Source organism: Rhea pennata, chromosome 3 (genome assembly GCF_028389875.1).
Source record: "Rhea pennata isolate bPtePen1 chromosome 3, bPtePen1.pri, whole genome shotgun sequence".
Classification (NCBI taxonomy): Eukaryota; Metazoa; Chordata; class Aves; order Rheiformes; family Rheidae; genus Rhea; species Rhea pennata.
The window spans coordinates 113,591,549-113,614,529 of NC_084665.1; the positions used below are offsets into that span (position 1 = coordinate 113,591,549).

The 22,981-nt window shown below is 45.2% G+C and overlaps 1 protein-coding gene across 2 annotated transcripts in view; it reads left to right on the forward strand.

The window, feature by feature from the left end:
* Positions 1-1,470: 1,470 nt before the first annotated feature.
* The window catches only part of HPCAL1 (hippocalcin like 1), a 69,599-nt gene continuing 48,088 nt past the window's right edge, over positions 1,471-22,981 (forward strand). Inside the window, exons 1-2 of one of the 2 annotated variants that reach the window (XM_062573028.1) lie at positions 1,471-1,732; positions 18,704-18,750. The gene's annotated coding sequence lies outside the window, so the exon portion shown is untranslated. The remainder of the gene's footprint in view (positions 1,733-18,703; positions 18,751-22,981) is intronic. The other variant, XM_062573029.1, reaches the window with a different exon arrangement.

Genomic DNA, 22,981 nt, shown 5'->3' on the forward strand with positions numbered 1-22,981 from the left:
ATATAATGATTCTTTGTGAGGAGAACCAGACTTCAAGCATGTAAAGCTTGCAGCGATGGTGCTTAGACAGTTTTCTATTGTATGTTTCTGTCAAGCTGCTTCTGTTTTAACTGTTCAGGTTCTTTAGCTTTCACATTTGTTCTTTCCCTTGGGCTTTTATTTATTTTTTTTTTAAGCTGGAAAAATGGTTAAACTATTTCTGAAAGAGGTTGGAGAAAACAGTTACTGCTGAGTAACATTTTCATCTCTTTGCATCAATAGTTTCAGTGTATTCAAGCTTTGGCGTGTATGTGAAAGTCCTTTTTCTTTTTTCTTTTTTTTCTTTTTTTTTCTTTTTTCTTTTCTTTTTTCTTTTTTTTTTTTTTTTTTTGCTGTCCTCATAAAAATCTGTTGGACTTAGTACAGAGATAAGCTTCGGAAAACTGCCATTTTGTTGGTGGCAGAAGGCTTTTTTTGTTTGTTTCCCCCCTTGCCTCCCAAGGTTTGTCGCTAAAATCTGTGAATATCTTTTACCCAGCGTGGCCTTGATTTCAGCTATGTTGAGTTCTTATCTTGCAACTGCACTGACTGTGCTCACTTAGCCTCCTATACGGGGAGGCAGAGGAGTTTGCCGATAAAGCACAGTGGCTGCATTAAATTCTCCGTACATTTTTTTCACTTGCAAATGTTCTGGGCTGGAGCTGGGAAAAGACTTTTTTTCCTTCTCTCGATCCTTTTCTTGGCCTGTCCTGCAGGCCTTACATCTGGGCGACGTTTGCACTGGCCTCCCTGGGGAAGCAGATTAGCATCAATCCCTAAATCCCCTCCATTTTGCGAGGGGGTGCACAGCAGGCTGCGCAGGTCAGTACCTGGCGCCCGACAGCCAGCGCCGGCCTGCGGCGGGGCCGGACGAGCCCTGTGCGAGCGCTCAGCCTGGCTCCGAGGGCGACGGTACCGGATTTCCCGGCAGGGCTCTCGGCCTGGCCGGGGAGCAGCGGGGCGCAACGCGTGTGGGCTCGCGTGTGTTGCTGGACCGGCTATCTGCTGGCCCGCTCCCCAGGGCGCGGAGGACTTGCCACCTCGCACCGCGCTGCAGCGACGTGAGCCCGAAAGTGCTGCTCGAGGACTTTAGTTTGATTTCGGATAAAATATATAGACATGTTTGTGTGTATGTGTGTGTGCTTTTATATACATATATAAAAATAAACTTTTTTCCGCACGGCGCTGCCTGCCCGCGGCTACACCGCCGCGGCGGAGGCGCCCGCCCGGGCAGCGCGGGCAGCCGCGGAGCGGCGCGGAGCCGCCCCGCCGGCCCCGCACTTCCTGCCCGGCGGCGGCGGCCGGGGGGGCGGCCGGGGGGCGGGCAGGGCGATACCAAGTGGCCCGGCTCGGCGGGAGCGCGTCCCGGCCCGGCCCCCGCGCGGGGCTCGGCGCTGCGCACGCCGCGGGGCGGCGGCGGCGGCGGCGCGCTGCGCGCCCCGCCCTCCCCGGCGCGCGCTGCCCAGCCGGGGAAGTTGAGCCCCGTCTCTCGCTCTGCTCCGGTCCCTCGGCGACGGCGTCTTCCTCCCCCTCCCTCCAATGCGCCTCCAGCTCATTTCCTCTTTTCCTCCCCGCTCGCCGCGGCTCCGCTCGCCCGCGGCTCGCGTGAGCGCCGCGGCGGAGTTGTAGCTCCCAGGAAGCCGCCGCGCAGGCAGCCACTGCGCCCCCGCGCAGCGCCAGCGAGGCCGCCGCGGGACCCCGCTCCGCCAGCCGGGTAAGGGGCTCAGGGCTGCCCCGCCGCCCGCCTCGGCAGCCGCCCCGCGGAGGGGCGCGGAGGGGCGCTCAGAGGGCAAAGCTCGGCGGCTGCGGGCGCGGGGAGCCGCGCTGCCTTCTGCCGCCCGCCGCGGGCGCCTGGGGGCAGGAACCGCCGGAGAAAGGGGGCTGAGGGGGCTTGTGGAGGGGGCTTGTGGAGGGGGCGGGCGGAGCCCCGGCGCGGCGCGGGCGCTGCGCGCCTCTCCGGCCGCCGGCGCGCAGCGGGGCGCGGCGCGGCGCGGAGCCCCCTGCACCGTCGGAGCGCCGCGGAGCGGGGCGCCGGCCCTCCGCAGCCCGCCGCGCCCCGGGCGAGGGGAAACGGCAGCACTTTCCCCTGCCCGGGTGCTCGGGGCAGGGGAAATATATAAGTACATGCACACACACGCGTATATTTGTGTACGTGCATGTCTGCGTATGGGAACACACGCAGAGCGATGCGGTGTCTGTTCAGCCTGGGTCCCCTCTGATGGTACGGGAGTTACACAGCTCTGCTTGTGGTAGTTAATCGTTTACCCAGCAAAGTTCCCGCCGCCTGAATGTTGCAGGGTGTTTTGAGTCAGCTCCTGGAAATCCGGACTTCTGTGTGCCGCCTTCTGAAATGGCCTTTCAGAAACGCTGCCGTTCCTCTGCGGTGAACGGAGGAGGTTGCTGCCCAGCTGCCCGGGAGATGGCTGCGGCTGGGCCACCCTGGTGCCCTGGAGCGCAGGGGACACCTCGCTCGCTGGGGCTGCGGAGGCACCTGCCAGCCTGCGTGTGCAGCTGGCTCCGCTGACACAGAGTAGCTGCTGTAATACCCAGGATCACAAAATATAGTGAATTAAACAGGGCTAGTGTGTTTACAGCTCTGTTTCTATGCAAATAAGCTTCTGCTCAGTTTGGGAGAAGGTCGTGTAATGCATCATCTGAAATGAGGTTTGTTGAGAAGAACAGCTGGATATTCAGCAGGTCCATATCTCCTGCTTGCAGCAAGATAATTTGTAACTTTATGGCAAAACCCTGATGGTTTTTTTTTTGCAGGAATACTTATAGACAAGCACTGGAGCTGAGTATTGTATGGTAGTCCCATTCATGAATGCAAATCTGGTGGAGAGATTGAGTTTCTTCCATAGGGAAAAGAATGGAGGAATGAATCATTCCCTCTCCAAAGTATTTTGCAGCTTTCCCCATGACCGTTTGTCATGGCTTCGGGTCCAAAAGCTCTTCTTGCCTAGCGCAAAACCTGAGCAAAGACCAGGGGACTATTTCAGCAGACCATTACTGTGGTGAAACTGCACTGTGGAGGCTTTTGCCAGCATCGCCGGGGCGCTTGCCCAGCGGGCAGCGGAGCTGGGGACCGGGTGTCAGGGGGGGCAGCTCGGCGGGCCCTGCCCTTGCTCTTGGCTTACATCAGGTGCTCTTCGGTTTGTGTCAAAGGCTCTGACAGCAACTGCGTGCGTTTGGTTTCCTCTAGTGTGGTGGGACGCAGGAAAAAAGACAGATAATCTGCCCACGTCTTCGCTTTCGGTAGATGGAGAAATACTGACCAGCAGGGCGCACGCTGCTTCTTCGTGCCACCTATTTTTTTTCTGTTCTTTGCTTCTCGCCTTAAATTTGGGATTTGTCTCTGCTTAGAAGTTGGAGGGTATGGAAAAACATTGCATGCTACTATAGAATGGATGTCGCAATGCTGGCAGAAATTCTGTTGTAGAGTCAACTATACTGGCAAAAAAAGTGGTTTTTGTTGGCATAGCTTAGTCTGTTCGGGGAATGGATTGAAGCAGTGCTGACGAGAGTTCTGCCAGCTGCAGTCGGTGGGATTTGCTGTTACAGCTGGATGGCTGTACTGACAGCCACTTTTAAGTGTAGACAAACATTCAAAATTAGCGTGTAATTGTTTAGGTGCCGGCATTGTTGTTTCACTCAGTCGGTGCAGCGCCTGGCACGCTCATGTCTCCTTCTGCCACTGGAGTTCACAGGCATTGCAGTGACATGTCTCCTGCTGAACATGGCTCGGTTGTTGTGAGCTAATGAGAGAGATTACTTTGTAGCCTAAGCAACATTAAACTTGGATTATGACTCTGGGAGAAAAAAAAAAAAAAAAAAAAAAAAAAGCATGTGATCTCCTATTAGAAATGGCTGTAATTAAAAATACATGATATATTGGGCAGCATGATGTATTTTTTTTTTAAACAGGATGGTCTTCTTTAGAGTGTTGATGACTTTGGCTTGAGTGGGACCGCAATGCTGGTGGACCAGTTGGGCTATTCTGATTAAAATTCTATACTGTAGATATTTTCTTGCTGTTGGTGACACAAGTGTGATGACTTTAAGGAATGAGGCTGTGCTTTAAGCACACGCAAAATGCATTGATACTCGTGGGAAGAGGATCTGTTGCTTTTGCAAAGAACTACTGATCTTTCTTTCAAGCGTGACTTTTAGGTCAAATTCAATAACAAATGCAATATGTTTTCCAGTGAACGGAAGAAAAACATTTTTTAACATGTTTTTTCTTCTTACTCGTAGGATGCTCCACATAATGTTTGTGTATGGGATCTGTTTCTTTTGTTCATTATTTGTATTAGAAAATAATTTCAGTGCCCAACTTCAATATCTACATGGAGCTTAACTCATTCTGAAGTTAATTTCTGTTGGTAAGAGGTGATTTATCTTCAGCTCATGTTGACTGTATTACAGTCTTGTTTGGGAACTTAGGCCATGGATTGTGGAAGGATTTGCTCTTGCAAAATTGTTGGGCTTTAGCTTTAAAGAGCAGAAAATGTTTTAAATTAATGCCTGAAATTTTGGTTCTCCAATAATCCTCTACCATCCTGAGATAATAACAAATACAAACAGTTCAGCCTTTTGCTGAATAAATCTTTCATGGGTTAGGTGTGTTTTGGTGACTTGCTCATTAACCCATTGATTTCTGCATTGCTTGCCTCTTGCAAATAGATATCTTCTGCCTAGTCATGGAATCATATATTCAGTAAGGTTGGAAGGGCCCTCTGGAGATCATCCAGTTCAACCTCCCTGCTCAGCAGGGTCACCTACAGCATGGTAGACAGGGTTGCATCCAGGCGGGCCTTGAAGATCTCCAGACAAGGAGACTCCACAACCTCTCTGGGCAACCTGTGCCAGTGCTCCGTCACTCTCACAGGGAAGAAATTCCCCCTCACGGTCAGGCAGAACTGCCTGTGCTTCAGTTTCTGCCCATCGCCTCTTGTCCTGTCACGTGGGGCAACTGAAAAGAGTTTGTCCCCATCCCCTTGACACCCTCCCTTCAGGTACTTGTACACATTGAGAAGATCCCCCCTCAGTCTTCTCTTCCCCAGGCTGAAGAGGCCCAGCTCTCACAGCCGTTCCTCACAGGGCAGATGCTCCAGCCCTCTGATCATCCTCGTAGCCCTATGCTGGACTCTCTCCAGTAGCCCCATGTCTCTCTTGTCCTGGGGAGCCCAGAACTGGATGCAGTTCTCGAGATGAGGCCTCAGCAGGGCTGAGTAGAGGGGCAGGATCACCTCCCTCAACCTGCTGGCAACAGTCTTCCTAATGCACCCGAGGAGACCATCGGCTTTCTTGGCCACAAGGGCACATTGCTGGCTCATTGTCCAGCTGAATCTTCTGAAACCCTGTTACCTTTTTGGAAGTTCAGTGTCCTTTTCTGCTTAATGACTGGGAGACCTATGGGATCACCTGCACACTGAATTATGCATTCTGCAGTGACTGATAGTCTGTGGTGGAGCTTAGAGGCATGAATTTGGAGGGCAGATCCAGCTCATGATCTAAGAAATCCTGTGGTTCTTCTGGATTACATTGCATGAAATATGCCATTATTATTAGCAAATGCTGCTTATAATTCATAAACAGTGTAGTGGGTTTATGGGCACTTGTGACTAACCAGTGTGGAAGAGATCCCAAATAGTATTTCATGACTGTTTAAGTGCTTCTTGTTCTGTATGTGTATATTTTTTTTTAAGTCAGAGAAAGAACTACATTGTTTAATGAGTTCTGCCTGGTGATTTATATTAGTTGAGATCCTACTTCTGTATTGGCGACGTTTTATGCAAAAGATGCCAGCTGCGAACTGATCAGTTTTTCCCTTTTCTTGTGTGCCACATTTTTTCCGATGATTGAACTACCTATATGAGGCAAAACAATCCACTTGAAATCTGACTGGGGAAAAAAAACAGCAACAAAGCTTATTTTGCGTAGCTATAGTTACACACAGTTAATGCACCGCCAGCCTTTGAGACCTTCTGCCAATTTTGGGGGTGATTTCTACAGTTAAGTTTTCAGGAAGCTCTCCTTTCCTTTTCTGCAGACGGTAGACCAGGCTGACTAAATGGGAAATGGTGCAGCCAGATTAATCTGCATTCAACAACCAGGAAAGAAGAATACTTGCTAGTATTGCTGGAACCTTACCCTCTTCAGAGGGGTTTTGTAAGCTGATGATATTCCTTTAAATCACCAGTTGTGCTGAGAAACACTTGACGTGGGTGACAGGGACATCTGGAGACTTTGATGACAGGAGGCTGAATATCCAAAGCATGATTTGAACCTGCAGAGATGACCAGCAGCAAGTAGATGCCCTAAGGTCCTGACTGGCTGGCCAGGACCAACGGGTAAACTTGGGCAGCTGGCTTAGCCACTAACTTACATTTTTGTTTTTGGACAATGGCTTTATCATAATGAATTTATCAGCGTACTGGTCAGCGGGGCAAAGGTGTTTTTGTTTTTGATCTCACTGGCCATGCAGCAAGCCAACATCAAGCACATACTTTCCGCAAGTGGAAGTGCTGGAAGTGCTTTGCCGTGAACGCTGCAGGGAGAAGGATTGGTGTGCAAATGCCAAACTCCTGTAATTTCTTGAAAACACAAGCGTTGCTGTTGACTATGATTGATGGCATAGCTTGGGCATGGGATAAGGAAATACATCTTGCTGATGCCTGAAAGTTGGCAAGTGGCTGTTGCAAAGTCATTTTAGCATAGGCGGAGGTGGCGGCCGTGGGAGGTGTGAGGAAAAGAAACGCCTCCGGGGCCGGGGCACGTGGGTGTCGCGCAAGTCTGGCTTTCTGTGTCTTTAATTCACCTCTGCTCTGCACAGGCTCGCCTGTCTGTACAGAGCGGATGCTTTTCGCTGCTTTGAGGGAGCAGGATTTTTTCTTTTCTTTCTTTCTTTTTTTTTTTTTTTTTTTGGTAATAAAGGCCGTTATGAACAGGATTCTCTATTCTTGGCAGTTCTCGCGTTGCGCGAAGGGAGAGAGCTTGCTGCTTTGGGTCGTACTGCAAGTAATGTCAAACAAGCCAGCAGTTGTGGAGCGTCATTTGTTTTTTCTTCTTATTGGGGCTTTTTTAGTAGATGAATGGTGTTTCTTGAAAGGTATCGCTTGGTGTTTCTTAGAACAAAGGTTTTCCAGGAGCAGTGGCACAAACTTGTGTTGTGAAGGATGGGGAGCAATTTGGGGTTGGTTGATAAGAACTGCGGTATGAGGGGGTTATATGGGAGGAAGTTGTGTGTACATAGCACAGAGTTTAATTATAAAATGGGTGTTCAAAACGATCAAAAAGCAAGTAGGAAAAGGCCTAGAAGCAGCATCTGTTGAATATATTCAAAGACACTTGAAAGCTCTTCATCCTCTTCACCAAAGGTGATACGAACTCAGCAGCTTAAAATTGTGGCTTGGGAACATACAACTGGAGGAAGCTTCCTGGCCACTGAGTATTGTAGGCAGCTGGATTTTGCAAACTTGTCAAAGTGCCATCACGTATCAAGCTGGGATTTGTTTTCCTCCCACTTTAACTGTTGGCAGTGTGGTCAACATCCTTGCTTTCCTGACTGTTAGACATATTCCAGTTCCCAAGTCGGGATTCTTTTTAAATAGGTAATATCCCTGTGCTTTTGTGTTCCCTCAGTCTTTCCTTTCATTGGTATTTGCCCTACTAGTGCTCTTAAAAAGAGAAAGCCACAGTTTCTGTGAAGGTGATAGAAGAAGAAGACAAAATCAGTGTAAAAGGCTTTCCATTATTAGATGCTACTTGAAATTCTATTGGACCGAGCCTTGTTGCACTTGAGATAATGCATGCCAGCTTTGCTTCAGAGGGATTTCTAGAAAAATGGTGATCTTTTACGTAAAAGATTATTAAAAGAAACACTTATTCAAAATAAAAAAGGTATTTGAAATACATATTTTTTGCAGCCACCTTTTTGTGAGTAGTCTCTGAAAGTCTCATTCAAATGAAAATGAGTAGGTGCCTGTGTCAAACCTCTCTCATTTCTTCATGCAATAAAGCTTTGAGGCTGAAGTCCAGTGCTGAAGCACATTAAGGAAAGGTAACAGGCCAAATCTGTCACTAATGGGACTGAAAATCCCATAGCAAATGTAAGGACTGTAAATCCCCTGGGATTGGAGTTTAATGTGGAATAAATACTTTGAAATCAGGTGAGGAGTTGTGGAAGGCTTTTTAATTAATTAAAAATGTCTATTGCTGTTACTTTCTTGGCAGTGGAGCTCATGCAGGTTTGCTAGGTGACTTCAGTAAGGGCTGTGGACTCTTTTCAGGTTGCTGTGGAAGGAATTTGGTCGCTTTATGCCTGTCTGTCCTCCCCTGAGAAATACAGTACAAGCTGGAAGAATGCTGTGTTCCTCAAAGCCAGACTCATTTCGAAGGAGCAGTTCTGCCTAAGCATGTAAAGGGCTCTTTTGTGATTGTCAGAAGATGTATCAGAAGATTTTTTTTTTAATGGAAATTGGATTTCATTCAAACTGTGGGTAATTGGAGTTGTGGTAATGGTCTAAAAGCAAATGAGAACGGGCTTTTTAGGCTCCAGTCACAACTGCTCACGTCACACTTCTTAAAACATCCTTCTTTCCTAAATCTGGCCCTAAAGCTTCGTTATTGAGAGCTGTATGTTTTTCATGCAATACACAGAGTGAGGTAAGACCATTCTTAATTTTAAATTCATCCTCTAGTCTTCCTCTCCGGTCTCCTTAAGCATATCCTGGACCTGCAAACTGAATTGCACAACTAGCCCTTGTGAAGCCCTCTTGACCTCGGTGGGACTTTGCAAAAGAGCAAAGGGTCTGTTTTTGTTCTGTTCAGATTGAAAACAGCAATAGAGAGACTCCAGTGAATAATCTTCAGTTGCAGAGCACTTCCTCTGTTATGGAAAGTGAATTCTGTGATTCAAATGATTTCTCAGAGCCCAGACAGGAGAAGAGGAGTCTTTGCTGAAGAACATTGCCCATCACTCAAGCCCGCCAAGTTACTACTGGATTCTCGAGAACAGAGAACTGAAAAAAATCACTGTGCCAGTCACAGACACCGGGTGTCTGTCTTCTGACAAAATGGTTTGCCGTGTGCCAGTTTTGCTGGATCTGAGTTTCTCAGCAACACTGACTGTGATTTCTCTTCTCTCAGATCTCCTGGCGTTTGCCTGTGTCTCTCATCACTTCCAGTCTGGGTTGTTAGCAAGCCTTTAGCAAGGTGTATTCTCAACTTTCCACAAGTCCTGCGCCTTAAATGAGGCAAGCTGTTGTGAATTGATAGTAACAGAAACAAGTAAATGTACCGAATGCTCGTTTTCACAAGCATAATTCAAGGTAATCTCTTGAAATTATTCCTTTTGAAAGCAGCCATGTCCTTGCTTGCCTTTTTTTACAACTGTGGCCTGTTGCAGGACGTATTCAAGGGCCTTTTTCTTTGGCAACTGACTTGGCCATCATCTTCCTGAGGTTGGGCACCTCACAACCAGACGTTAGGTCCGTCTATGTTGGGAGATTTAGAATTAGCTGCTGCTTGTTGCCAAGTTTTGTTTGCAGGGTTGGTGTCATTGGCCGGCTCTGGGATCTTGTATACCTCTTTTTAAAGGTCCTTCTGGCTTTTTACACTTGGTAGGGAGGCATGTTTTTGACAAAAGTGCTCTACATTGCTTCTGCGGGGGAGTTTCACAAAAGTGAAAAAAACGTTTTTGAGAAAATTTAATATCCTTTTTATTTCCTGCAGCTCAAGCTGTACACATACAAAAGTCTGGGCTGACTATTTAATATTAATAGCCACTCAGCGGCTTATAACAGGTGTATGTCCTGGCGTAGGAGCCATTATGTGAGAAGGCAAACCAGTGGCAGCTTTTAAATGTTACAAGCAGTACGGCATCATACCTCTCAGTTCGCTTGCATATGTGCTTTGCTGTCAGCAGCCAGCCTGCCGCACCACCGCATCCACCCGTCCTCCTCCACCAGCTGGAGGAGCTGGTTCTTGTGGCTGGCAGAGAAGGAGCAAGTGCGTCTGCTGCCGTGGTTCGTCAGAGGCTGGTGGCTGAGCAAAAGGATGCTCGTGCCGCCTTTTTCCCTTGCAGTTCGCTCCGGGCTTGTGTCCTGGCTGCCAGCCGCTCGGTGCGTGCCCAGGTTCCCCAGCTGCCAGGGTGAAGCCGTGCAGACAGCTGAGCAGAGTCCTACTGGGCGTTGTTAGGCTTGGTTTAAACCTGAGCTCGGTGGCAGCATTGTTTTAGTATGTCAGTCATTACTGGAGGTTGATACTGTACAGTCTGCAATGCAGTGATTGAAGCATATAGGAAATTTTGCTCTTGAAGTTATTTTTCCAGCATTTTGGAGGGTCAGCAAGACACCAGTGTATCTGTTTGGTTTTGTTTTCAAGGGATTTTTTCTCCCAGCCTGTAATTATAGAGGTGAGAATGTATATACTTCTTTAAATGAATGAATGACCTATTCAGGCGTTTGTCAAGGGATTAACTTGGTTGCAGATTCCTTCCAGCTGCAAATAGCTGGATAGTGCAGGGAATCCACTTTTTATTTAGTGTAGAAGGGCCTGAATATGCAGACAGGTTTAAGGTTAGATGAGACACCTTATCTCTGCTACCATTTATCACTATAATTTGTTTTTTTGAGTAAATTTGAGCTTCTTTTAGTTCTTGGAAGTTTTTGAACTCTTTAGTCTTAACTGCCTTGTTATATCCCTCCACTTGATATCTTAGCTGATAAAAATTTGCAGTCCCCTTTAATAAGAGGCAGTGGACACTGTTTCTCCCCTGTGCAGCTACTTAGCAAATCTTATTTTAGCAGATACCCTCCTTCCCATGACCTTTGTTATTCACTCTGTTCCTCTGAAAGTTTTATCATATAACTTGAATGCAATGTTTAGTTTAGAGCATCCTGTGAAGCAGAGAAATGCAACTGAAAAGGGGAAGGGAGAGATAAACTTCCTGAGCAATGAATGCGTAATGACACAGTTTTGTTAATCGTATTAGGAAAAAAGTTTGCAAGAGGAAATAGAGTAAATAACTGGCACAGTTCCATCCCCAACTGCCTGTGTGCTTTTAATTGCAGGCTAATCATTTGTGTCCAAGTCCAACAAGGCAGTACGCAGCATTTGTCAACTGCCTGTTAAAAGAAAAAAAAATGCAATTCAGTAAGGGAAAAATGTTTAAGAGAAAATAATTCATCTTGTTCTGACACTTTAAATTAGATTTAATAAAATTTAATGTGTTTAGTCATACTAGAGTGCTAGAATTGCTGTGCCTTTCTATCTGTCTTCAATAAACAGGTACTAGAGGAGTTTTGTGCAGTATATAACCTTATACAACTTGCCTTTGGAGTCAGTTATGCGATAACATCAAGTTAATTGAACCTGGCTTCTCATTTTAGTGCTGGTGCTGTCCTGAAAGAGCCCTCCTAGCCAAAGTTTGCTTAACTGTGAATTTGCAAGGACTCTTTATGCCACTGTGATTTCCTTTTAGCTGTTTATGTGGAACCCAAGTCTGGGATGTGTTTAATACGCCAGATAGTTCTGCTTATGTGAATCTGAGCTAAGAACTGCAATGGTTATTTGTTGATACCCACATGGCTTCCTCACCACTCTGCAACAGGACATCACAGTGCAGGTGTCCTCAGTGGCCAAATGCTGTCAACCAACTTGTGACAGAGTCCCTTAGTGGGAAATACTCGAGCCAGAGATGTTGTATAATGTGAAAATGCCATCTTCAGCTTTTGGTCAAAGTGAGCAAAACTCCTCTAAAGCCAGTGGAATTGCCTCTGTCTCCACCCAAGATTAATCTATCCCAGAATCACCTGTGGTGTGTTTCATTATAGGCCGTGTTGGCTTGCATTTTTTTTTTCCTTTTTTCTCCCCTTTGCACAAGCTTCTTTCTATTAGTTTCCCCATTGTTCTCCCGGATCTGGCACAGATAATTTTTTGTGTTATGACAGCATCAGTCAGAGATATGCTTCTCATGCAGCACACTTCAGGCTGTGCTTCCGTCAATGATTTAACTGCTGCATTATAGCTGTGTTCAACAAGTAAGCCTTCAGGGATGCTGAGAGTGCGTGGGTTTTTGGAGCTGGAACAACAGTTACTGACTCTGGACCTAATCTTCTACCAATTTACGTCTAGGCTAACATATGTTTTCTGTGCTGTAAAGAGGGAGCTCCAGCATACAGCAAAAATATAATGGACCATAGCAGTGCCACTTGGAGTATTTCTTCAAAATTTCACAATAAAAATTGAAGGAATAGGCTGCATCATCTTTTAGGTTTTCTGACTACTGTGATCCCAGCTTTTGACATTTCAGAGCTAAAGCGTGACTTTCCTGCTTGTGTAGGAGAGTAAACTCTGAATATAGTCTTTCTATCAGAGATGCAACGTGCTTGGTTACATGGAGGAGGAGAGTTTATATTTATGCAGCCAGGTAAATAGTCTCATCGTGTTCTCAAGGTTTGCTAACTTACTTGATATACCTGAGTGCTAAAGGAAACCAAAGTAAAACAACTTTCCAGGGAACTAGGGGGAGATTATATTACCCCTCTATCCTCCTGTCCAAACCCAATAGCCCTACTCACCTCCCCTGGCCTCCTGCTTTTCCTGCTTTTCCTTCTTTCTCTCTCTCTCTTTTTTTTAATGATATACTCATGGTCTTTTCTGTATTGGCTCTGCATGAAAAGTGGACCTGGCCATTTCAGCTGGCCATTTCACTTCACTTCACTCTTACAGTAGTGTCAGGCTTGCTTGGCAAGCAGCTGGTAGGTACCGGTGATGCTGCAACGTGCTTGAAGTTGCAAAAAAATATGTTGGGAACGTCTTCAAATGAACTGCAGCGGGAGAAAACCTGAAGACAAAAAGCTGACAGGAGATGGCTATCTCCTGGAAATGCAGGCTATTTTAGAGCATCAAAGTAGCCTGGGAACCCCCAGCCTGTTTAGTCAGTAGATGCAAATGGTGCTCCAAATAGGCAAATACAGTCTCTGAGAAATGATTCGACCGCCTCCCCGCTGCTGGTTCCTGATGCAACCAGTGCTTGGTGGTTCCTTCGTTAGTTTGTCTGGCTAAAAATTGTCATTGTGAAAGTGGTGCTTAACGATGATGACTGCCAGGAACTTTCTGCAAGGATTTTGGGGTTTGTGTGACCATGTTTGTCTTGCATGTGCCTGCTTTGATGTGTATGGATTGAGGTGCGTTATTGTTCTGGTCAAGAAAATTGTGGCTAGCAGGGAGCAGGTTTAGGGCCACAAAGCAGATGGACCTATGGTTATTCTGTGGCTCAGGGGAGCCAAGTTCAATCTCTGCCTTAAACACGTGCTTCTTGCAATATTCCTTGGGAAGTTGCATGGCCTCTTTACATTAGCTTCCCGTTGGTGCAGTTGGGTTATAATACCTTTCTGGGGATGTTGCAAGGATGTTGCTTAGGTGAAATGGTAAAAGGAAAGGGGCTGTACTGCTACTAGCAGTATCCAAAGCAGAGAAAGGAGGGACAGCAGTTCAATCTGTAGCAGAAGTCTCAGCACTACCAGTTTGTGAGGGCATATCTACACCAGAGTCATTGCAGGGGTATTGCAGAGGGTACTTCAGTTAGCTTTTAAATTAGCCAGTGTCTAAATCCTTAGTTGTGGTACCTTGGAGCTCAATATGGGCTGCAAAACTTTCCCAGGAACCGAAGTAAATTAGCCTGTGCTGAACTGCAACAGTATCTGGGCTAGCTTGGATCTCCTTGAGCCACAATAAGTGATTTTGAGGATTTAGTCAGGTTGAAAATGAGCTCAGGTAGTGAAAATTCTTTGATGGTCAGGGTGAACTGGCTGACATCTCTTCTGTAATTTGGGGGCATTAAAGAAAACAAAGAAACTTGTCACAGGTTTGGTGTCTAAGCAACCATAAGACTGGCTTGTGAAGAATGATATAGTCCTCTGTAAGGAGTAAGATGACTTTCCTTGTGCTGTGGTTTGAGCTACCTGGCTCAGCTCTGGCTTACCTGGCTAGACTGGACTGCTCAGACCTGCGGGGGGGGGGGGGGGGGGGAGCTCTGAGTGCTGTCTTTCAAACGTGCTAATTTGAAAGGTCAGGGACAGAAAGGGAAGTGAGAAGGGATGGGTGGAGGACCCTCTCAAGCAGTTCAACACCAGGTATATCTTCTGGAATGGCCTCAGTCCTGGTGCATCCCCAAGCACCTGCAGCAGAGTGATAGTCAAAGATGGAGTGCAGTGATGGGTGATGAGCCCACTAGTGTAGTATAGTGTAGGTGACCAGAGGAAGAGGCTAGCAAATGGTGGTCGCACAGTTGTTTCTCAGCTGTCCTTGAGTGCTGCTGCCCACAAGTAGAGAAGACTGCAGAATATTGTGTCCAACAAGCCCTCATCAGTTTGCATTTAAAAGAAAAAGGAAAAAGAAAAAGCTACTTTTTGTAAAACAGCAGGTTCCAGTTGGAAAAGAAATTGTAAATGAAGGAGCTTTGCTAATTGAGAGCATAGATTTCATATAGCGCTGGAGGTCATCTCTGTACAAGCAGAAAGGTTGCTGCTGCACACACTGCTTGCAGGCAGATCGCACCGTTCGCAAAGGTAGCAAGCTAATAACAGTATCGATTTGTCTTAATGCAGTTATGAAAGCTGAACTTTGGAGGTGTGGGAGGGCCTTATCAGCAATCAGCACTGAGATTGATTAAGAATAACATCAGGTAAAAGAAAACAAATGGAGGCTAGAACAGGAGAGGGTAAAATAGTGGCCATTAAGGGAAGAGAAGTGCCTACAACACTTCAGGCTCCTCCATGAAGCAGAAAGAAATCTACTTGATAAATAATATCTACAGTAAAGCAAACGAAAAGAGTTAAAATCACGTTGGAGAGAAAACCAGAAAAAATGGTGCCTGCAACTGCTTTGATGCAAGCTAAGGCTGGTCCAAGCCTACCACGAAGAATTGCCTGGCCTGACTAGGAATACAGCACAATTAAAAAAGCTCATGGATGAGGCAGAGGGGAGTGGTGAGGATGGGTCATTGGTGACCATCGTGCGGAAATTTTCCACCTGCCAGATAGTTTAAACTGTGATCTGAAGCAAGAACTTGGCACTGGCATTCAGGACTATGTTTGCAGTTAGCAAGGGTATGATTTTTATTGGGCAGTTGGCCATGCCGAGTGTGACAGCTCATACGTGTGTGCTGTGCAGCAAGTCCTCTGCTTGGGTGCTGCGGGTGTAGGCTGCGGCATGGGTTGGCAGCACCGGCACCGGCATGAAGGCAGGCCCTCTCTGCTGAATATGTGTTGCCTGTCGAGGAGGCAAAAGGCTCCAAGTACGAATTAGAGGCCTTTCTGGTCTAAGCAAAACAAATCAGTTGTGTGAAAGGAAATCTGTGTAATTTGGGGCTGAAAGGTTCAGTTAACCATGAAGGAGGGAGCAGGAACAGTTACAAAGTGAAAGCATTTGTCCTCTTGGTTTCTCTGGTCTGTCTAGGAAGCTTTTTTTGCGAGGATGAGCTTTGCAAGCTGTTCTTTGGACCAGTCTCCTTAAGGTTTTTTGCTGACAGCCCTGAAAGTAGTAGATTGATGTACACACCTCTTCCTGCTCAGCCTCCAAAAGTTACTGATATCCCTTCCTTTAATTCTGCCTTGTAATTGAATTTCTACTATAAGTTGCTTCTGCTAATTCAATTATACCTTACTTTTAATTGACAGTGGATTTAAGTTCTTCATGCTCTGTTAGCAGAGAGATTAACTTCTGCTGTCCAGTTACCCTCTACTCCGTAGGGTTGGAGCAAAGGTTTTGTATGATTATAAGAATTTAAGTAGCCATTTTTTTTTCCAAAAGTCTTTTGGACTCCAAAATCTAGTTGAGGCTTGGGAAATGGCATGTAGTTTTTAATAGTGACCAGGTAATCTTGGTGCGCCAGATAATCGGCTCAGGTTGAGTGGGACATGCACAAGAAAGGCACAACAGCTCACAGAGGGGGCATCAGAATTGCTTCTGGGTTGTTTCCTGCCCTGCCATTGACCTGATTCAACTCTTTTGGAGCCTTTCCACGGGGTTTCATTGGGTTGGAAGCTTGGGCAGGTTGGCATTCATTTCTTCATAAAATGAAGATAGCAGGTTTTCTTCCTAAAAAAGATGTTAAACATAGAATTGTTTGTTGAAATGGTTGTATTGCTGCCAGTTTGCGACATTTGTGAGTGCCTGCCCAGTGAGAGTAATGCAGGATTTCATGGAGTCTCGCCCTTCCTTCCTGTGTGCAGAAGACGTGCACTGAAGGGGAAAGACATCAGGATAAAATAGGAAAAAAACAATTTAGGAAGCACTCACTTAAGAGTGTTTCCCCCCACCTTCTCCTGTGTACTCTGTACCGTAGAGAGCTGTGTTTGAACTCATCCCGCAGCTTTGGGGAGGATGTGCGCTGCAGGATTAGGTCTTTAGTAAAAGCTAGTGGTCTAGGACCATGTGTGGTCAGTGGAGAAGGCCCCTCTGGGGAGGGGTGACTGATGGTCCCATGCTGCAGCAGTATGACCTGACCTCACTTCTGCAGTACTTGTCTCTTCCATGTTATTTATGCAAAGAGCGCAATTTAAGCTCACTACTTAACTTTGAATATTTTATTTTCTTTGTGATGATTATATTTGAAAACCTGTGGAGAATTTGTGAGTTTCCATAAGAATGATACAGCAATAATATAGTACTGAGTTTTTTAAAGGGGAGGAGGTGGAATTATAGTACAGTCAGTCTGACTTTTATTATAGTATTTTTCTGAAAGCTAATAAATAATTTCCTATGTAAGTGTTTTTTGGGTGTTTATAAGTTACAGTCGGCATGGATTAGTTTGGAACAAATCATGTCAAACACACTAATTTCCTTCTATGGAAGGGTAGCAGGCCCTGTGGATAGGCAAAGAGTAGGTGATATATTCCAGTCTCAGCTTTTAGCACAGTTCTGATATTCTCAGAGAAACTGGAGAAAAGAAATCCTGGTGAAACTACTGTGTTACGGATGGTGCAGAATAGGTTTACTACTGTACTCCAGGATTGGCTCTGGTAAGTGATCAAACTCGAAACAGGTTTTCAGTGGGGATTTGCAGAAGTGGACCTCATGGCTTGGGTCTGTAAGCTATCACCATGATAATTCATGCTTCTGTTAAGAGGTGTTCAGAGTGAACAGGTGGCACCACACTAGTGAGGGTTATAAGCACTTGGAAGGAGGGATTAGGCTTTCGAATAACTTTTGGCAAACTGGAAAACGAACTTGGAGGTCTGAGCATTCACATCTGCAGGAGTTAATGATATATTAATGTAAATCCTATTGAGTGAGTTGGCTGTACAGACTAGCTAGGGAGTAGATCCACTGAAAAAGCATTTTAGGGTTGTGATGGGTCACACAGTGCTTAGTCAGTTGCTTAGAGGCAGACTAGAACAGGGATCTGAAAAACTGGAAATAAAAGATGGAAATGAGTGGAGTGAGTTCGTCTGGAGAGCAGAGTAAGGGATGGCATAATGGGTTTGAAATATGTGAAAGATGGCTGTGAGGGGAAAAATACAAAACCTCTTCTACATGTCTGTAGGGATTAGGACAAGGGATAATAAGAATGAATGGTATCATGAGAGGAAGAAGTTCCTGCTTGTTAAGGATGGTTAACCATTGAGGAGATTGCTGGGAAGCTTTGGTGCCTTTGCGATTGAGGCTTTATGTTGGATAGACCAAATGGTTCATGTGTCTGGAGCAGCATCCTGTGGTGGACTAGAGGCTTCTGTGAGTTGGGTCACAGCTAACTGGGATTTTGCTTGTAGAAGTTATGAAGTTACCAAATCAGACAGTTGTCAAGAAGGCTTTGGGTGCAATGGATCTGTAGGCAGCAGGATGGATTGGACTGGTGCTTCCTGGCCTTCTGTATCTGTGCAGTAGTTGGAGAAATTACACATAGTTCTGTCTGCCGTGGGGCTTTGTGGAAGGTGGGAATAGGAGCGAATCATTTATTTTTTATTTTGTAATTCATAGACTTTCAGAGATTGTGAATTGTAGGAGCAGGTGAACTTCTTCTAGTGCTCTTAGCGCTGATTCCATAAGTGCTGATGAACCGTCAGGATTTGTAGCTGGCAGCTGCCAAAGGGATGCAAATTACTATACTTTGCTTATTGAAGAAGAATACTCAGTCAGAAAGAGAAGTGATTTCTGTCCTTTCATAGCAGTGTATAATGGCTCCAGCAATCTTCAAATTGGCTTCCCCCTATTTCAGTTCCTTTCTTTTCTCCTGTTCTTAGATCTCAGCATATTAATAACTTGAGGTATAAGCCAAACAAACCTTTCCGCTATGGCATTTTGATGTAATCTGAAGTTGATTCTTCTCTATTTTGAGAGATGAGTTTTGAAGGAAGATGTTAAACAGGAAGAATAGTTTGGGTAGATTTTTTTCAATGCCATAAGAATTTGCTATCCAAACTCGAGAGCAGTCTGCGTTTTTCAACATGTGAGGTGTCTTCTATTTCAGGATAAATAATAAAATGCAAAAAAGGCAACAAAGTTGCAATTATTGCTTAGTTTAGAGTAAGAACCAGAGTTTTTGCATATTCAGACTAATTTTAGTTTCTTTTCCAATTGGGAAAATTGGTTTTGTAGAGGGGAGACTGAGAAGGGAGAGGTTGTCACTTTAAAGAAAGCTGTGCTGCAAAGCATGTTTGTTTTGTGTTTTCTTCAGGTAATTGAGCCCTGTGGACTTTCTCTGAAGAGGTTCCAAGATAGGTGGTGAGTACTTTCCAAATCCTACTGCATTCATGGTGCTCTTTTAATAAGTATAATAGAAAATATAAATGTCAACATTTATTCTGCAGCTGGTGCAGAAGTTCACCATTTGCTCAGCTTATGGTACATTTTAATTTTAGAACCCCATGAGTAGGGGTTTGGCACCAAAATATTAAGCTCTACCTCTGCACCAGAATGAATTTCCTGAGAGCTGATTAGTTAAATAAATATTGCATACATATTTTTAAACATTTGACTTCACCAGGGAAAATCTGTGCAGATTATGCTGTATTTTGTACTAAAAGACTACACTGTCCAGTGGGGCAAAGCTTTCTCCATTCAGAGAGCAACCTTCTAGGGAAAAAATCTGACCTTCTATTTTAATCTAATGGAATGGAACTTCTAAAGGTTTAAATAACCTGGATCACTCCCTCTAATCTCTGCTGTGTGTGGCTGATTTGGCTCCTGCCTGTACCCCAAACTTTTGTTTATTTCATATGTATGTGCTTTACTGGTTTCCTATTTGTAAGTAGACTAAATGTTGAAGCAGTGAAGAAAAATTGCAGAAAAATAAGATTCATACCAAAATGCTGATGTTACTGTGGTATAGCTAAAGACCTACCTCTAAAACTGATGTAAATCATTATAATTTCTCTTCCTCTGGTGGAGTTGGTCTTTTCCAGGGTATACAAACTAGGAATCTGCTCTGTGGTACCCTTTTCATTTTTTTTGCTGTTTCTAGATAAATATGTAGTCTGTTTCCTCTTTCTAGATTATTTCCAATGAGATTAACAAAATTATATCATTACACATTAATTGCTCAGGAAGTTTATTCTTTAGTTGCATTTCCCTAGTGCGCAGGATATAAGCTATTAGAGCTCTCATGTGTTCAGACTGGCTAATAAACTACAGTTGAATGCCCAAAGACTTTCATGGACTTTTTCCTCTTCAAATAATATGTTTTCCATAGATAAGGTGCCTTTTGATCCCGGATTAATGCAAAGTATCCATACTTTGCGCAGCTAAGATGTAACTGTGTTCACTTTCTTTTTGGGGCAGGGAAGGATGTTGGGGTTGGTATGCTGTACTGTGCTTGTGCCCACTTAAAAGTACGTGTTCATCTTCGTCAGAAAAGTTACTGTTGCTTAATGCCTCTTAAATCTAAATCTTTAAATCTTAAATGTATTTGTTATCAATTACATTTTTACATCAACAAAACAACCTTACCTAATAAACTCCATTAATCATGTTTTATGTATAAGGGGAACTAAATCAACTCTGCTAGAATTTGCACTGATGGTTGCAATAGATGTAGTTAGCTGGTCCTTCTGACTGAGGAGTGTCTTCATAAAACGTGTATTTTACAGGCCCAAACTGTTCCTTTTGCAACTGTTCCTGTGAGTAATAGCTTATGAACCTCTCCTCTCCGCTGCCCTCCCTGCAGATACCATGAATCTTTGTAATAAACCTGAATGCTATTTGTCCTGATAATTGCTATATTAGGACTTGAATCATTAGTTGATCTTTCTGAGATGTTGAAAGATGAATCAAACTTTCTCTTCCTCAGGGCAGAGTGGAGTATGGGATTGGTGACTGTAATGTTGTAGGTTTAAAGGCCAGGCAATTTAAAACTGTCAGTTTAAATTTTATGTATGATAAGATTTTCTTTTCTTGTTGTTTCAGGTAACATCTGAATAGGCTATAAGTGGAAAACTTATTAATACTCAAAAATATATGCACTTGCTATAGTTGCTGGGTTTTTTTCCTCCTTCATAGTGCCATCAGGTGGTATTTTGCAAAACCACAAAAGTCCTCCGGTCTTTCAGCAAGGCTTGGGCTCCTGAGGTACTTTTGTGAACAGGATTTAGAGGTGTTTATACATCACGGTTTTGCTACTTTTAAGCTCCCTGTTTCGCCTCTGTTTCACATACAGATGGTGTGTTCCAATTTGGGAATCCATACTAGTATTAAGGTACTTCTGTAATGCATATGGTTTTCATATGGAGGTTTATGGTGGTCTTGCTGTGTCAGTTCCTATTTGGCGTATTGTAAATGAAAGACCTGAAAATAGACGAGGGCTGAGTCGCTTGAGCATTTTTCAGAATGCAGTGTGCAGTTGATGGCACAGGGAGTAGCTTCAGAGCAAAGTATAGCACCTTAAAAATATAGAAGTGCTTGAAAATAATGTTGAATTTTACCCAAATTGAGCATGCTTGGAATTGATGGTGTCTGACAGCAGAAAATTGGCAGTCTGCACACGCTGGTGTGCTTTATGAAGCCTGGAGTGCATCATCGTATTCAGCTGTATGCTCAAATGGAAAAGGCAATGGTCCCAGTCTGGGAGTGTGGGAGCACACATTAAGGGTTTTTCTAGTGGGGTGTCACAGCCTCTGACTGAGCAAGCTACTTAGCCATATTTATTAGCTATAAGCACATAAATCACTCTGGGCACAGGCAAACTTGTCACTGCCTCTGCCAGCAGAGTGGCTGGAGGACCAGCCACTGACCACACTGGGGCCTCCATGAACAGGATGGCCAAACTGTCATCAGCACTGGGATCTCCTGTTCCTCATCCCTGGCCTCTTTCTGCTGCCTTGAGCACAGCTTGACCGTAGCATTGGTGCAGCTTTGTGTCAGAAGACTGTGGAGTGATATCTGTGCATAGTGGATGTGAATGTAATTTGGTCCCAGGATTTTCTGCCTTAGCCTTGAAGCACATGCAGAAGATAGGTGGAACCTTAGATTTCAAGGCGGTGGTGTCACTGCAGTGACGTTGATACATACAGGCTGACACATACATTGGTGTAGCCTTTAAACAAGTATCTTCCAACCCAGGGGCACAGAGTGAATAACAAAAGTTGCATGCTGCAATAAAATGTAACAGTAAATGGGGAACAGAGATGGATGTGGGACAAGGAGCGGCACCAAAACCATTTAGCAACAGTGTGGAAAGCCTGTGTGTGGCTTGGGCTTCTCCAATACCCTGTCAGCAGAAGTTGGTTTTGGGAGGTCATATTCAGCTCTGGAACATTGAAGAAAGTGGCTTTGGAGGAGATTTCCACAAGATGCATGCAGGGATAAGTATCTGAGGAGGTGGCTGTATAGTGTAGCTGAGAGCGAGCAGATTGGCACTGTGAGAGGTGAAGGACAGGTGGCTCTAAATGTGTAGTGAAGAATAGCAGAAACAGCCTATTGTTTGCATGTAATTGGGCTAAACAGGGCTGTTGGTGCTCTGGATTGTATGAAGACTTATGATTCAGCAGTGGAGTGTAGAGCTAGAAAACCAAATCCTTGAATTTTGAAATAGAAAATTTAAAGTTTATGCAACCAACAACTGAAAGACTTGCCCTATCAAACTTGAGAGACTTTTTTTCTAAACTGAAAACTGAGCTGAAACATGTTCAACCGTTATTTTCAAGGAAAGCCGACTGTAAGGAGGAGGAGGTCCTACGAAGTTGTTAGAGGTTTGGGGCTTCTTCTTTTTTTTTTTTTTTTTAATTGCAAAGATGCTTTAGGACTATGTGTCGCTTGTAACAGAAATCAGTAAAAGCTGTGGTCTTTGGTGCTTGGAGGGCTTGGAGGTATTTAGAAATGCTCCTGCACTTGCAGCGGCGTCATGTGCCGTGTTTGTGCCTCTCCGCGCTGCCTCTGCCACCCACTGCCGTGTGTTGCGGCTTGCTGAATTCTTGCTAGGTTTCTGCCTCCGCTGTCAGCATGTCAGACCTCCCTCATGCTGATGTCCTCCATCACCCAGGCGTCACCGCTGCCCGTCTGTGTCCCCATCCCTGAGCTCCTGTGGGGTTGCTCTCTCTGGGAGCGTCTAGGCTCCACAGGGAGGGATGTAATAATGAAATAAAGCTCAGCTGCACCATTCAGCTGGTTAGGTCTCTCCTAGGTTTCAGCCTGGGCATCTTCTGCTCTACAGCCTTTGAAAACTCCCTGGTTTGAGGATTCAGATAGTGTTTTCCTCTCTGCAATGTAACTCCTGGTTCTCATTTGTGTCCTCCCACCCACAATCCCTCAAATCCAGGAGGGATGAGGGAATTCAAGTTATTATGGAGTCTGTTTGCAGTGCCCAGCGTTGGCTCTTCGGCACCTCTGATAGGAGCCAGGTCATCCCAGGACCCCCAATGGTGGAGAGGAAGGTGCCTCGGGAGGCGCTTGTGCAGAGAACAAGCTTGAATTCAGGTGATCCGAACTGCAGGGAGAAGAGAGCCTCTCTGCACTCTCGCTG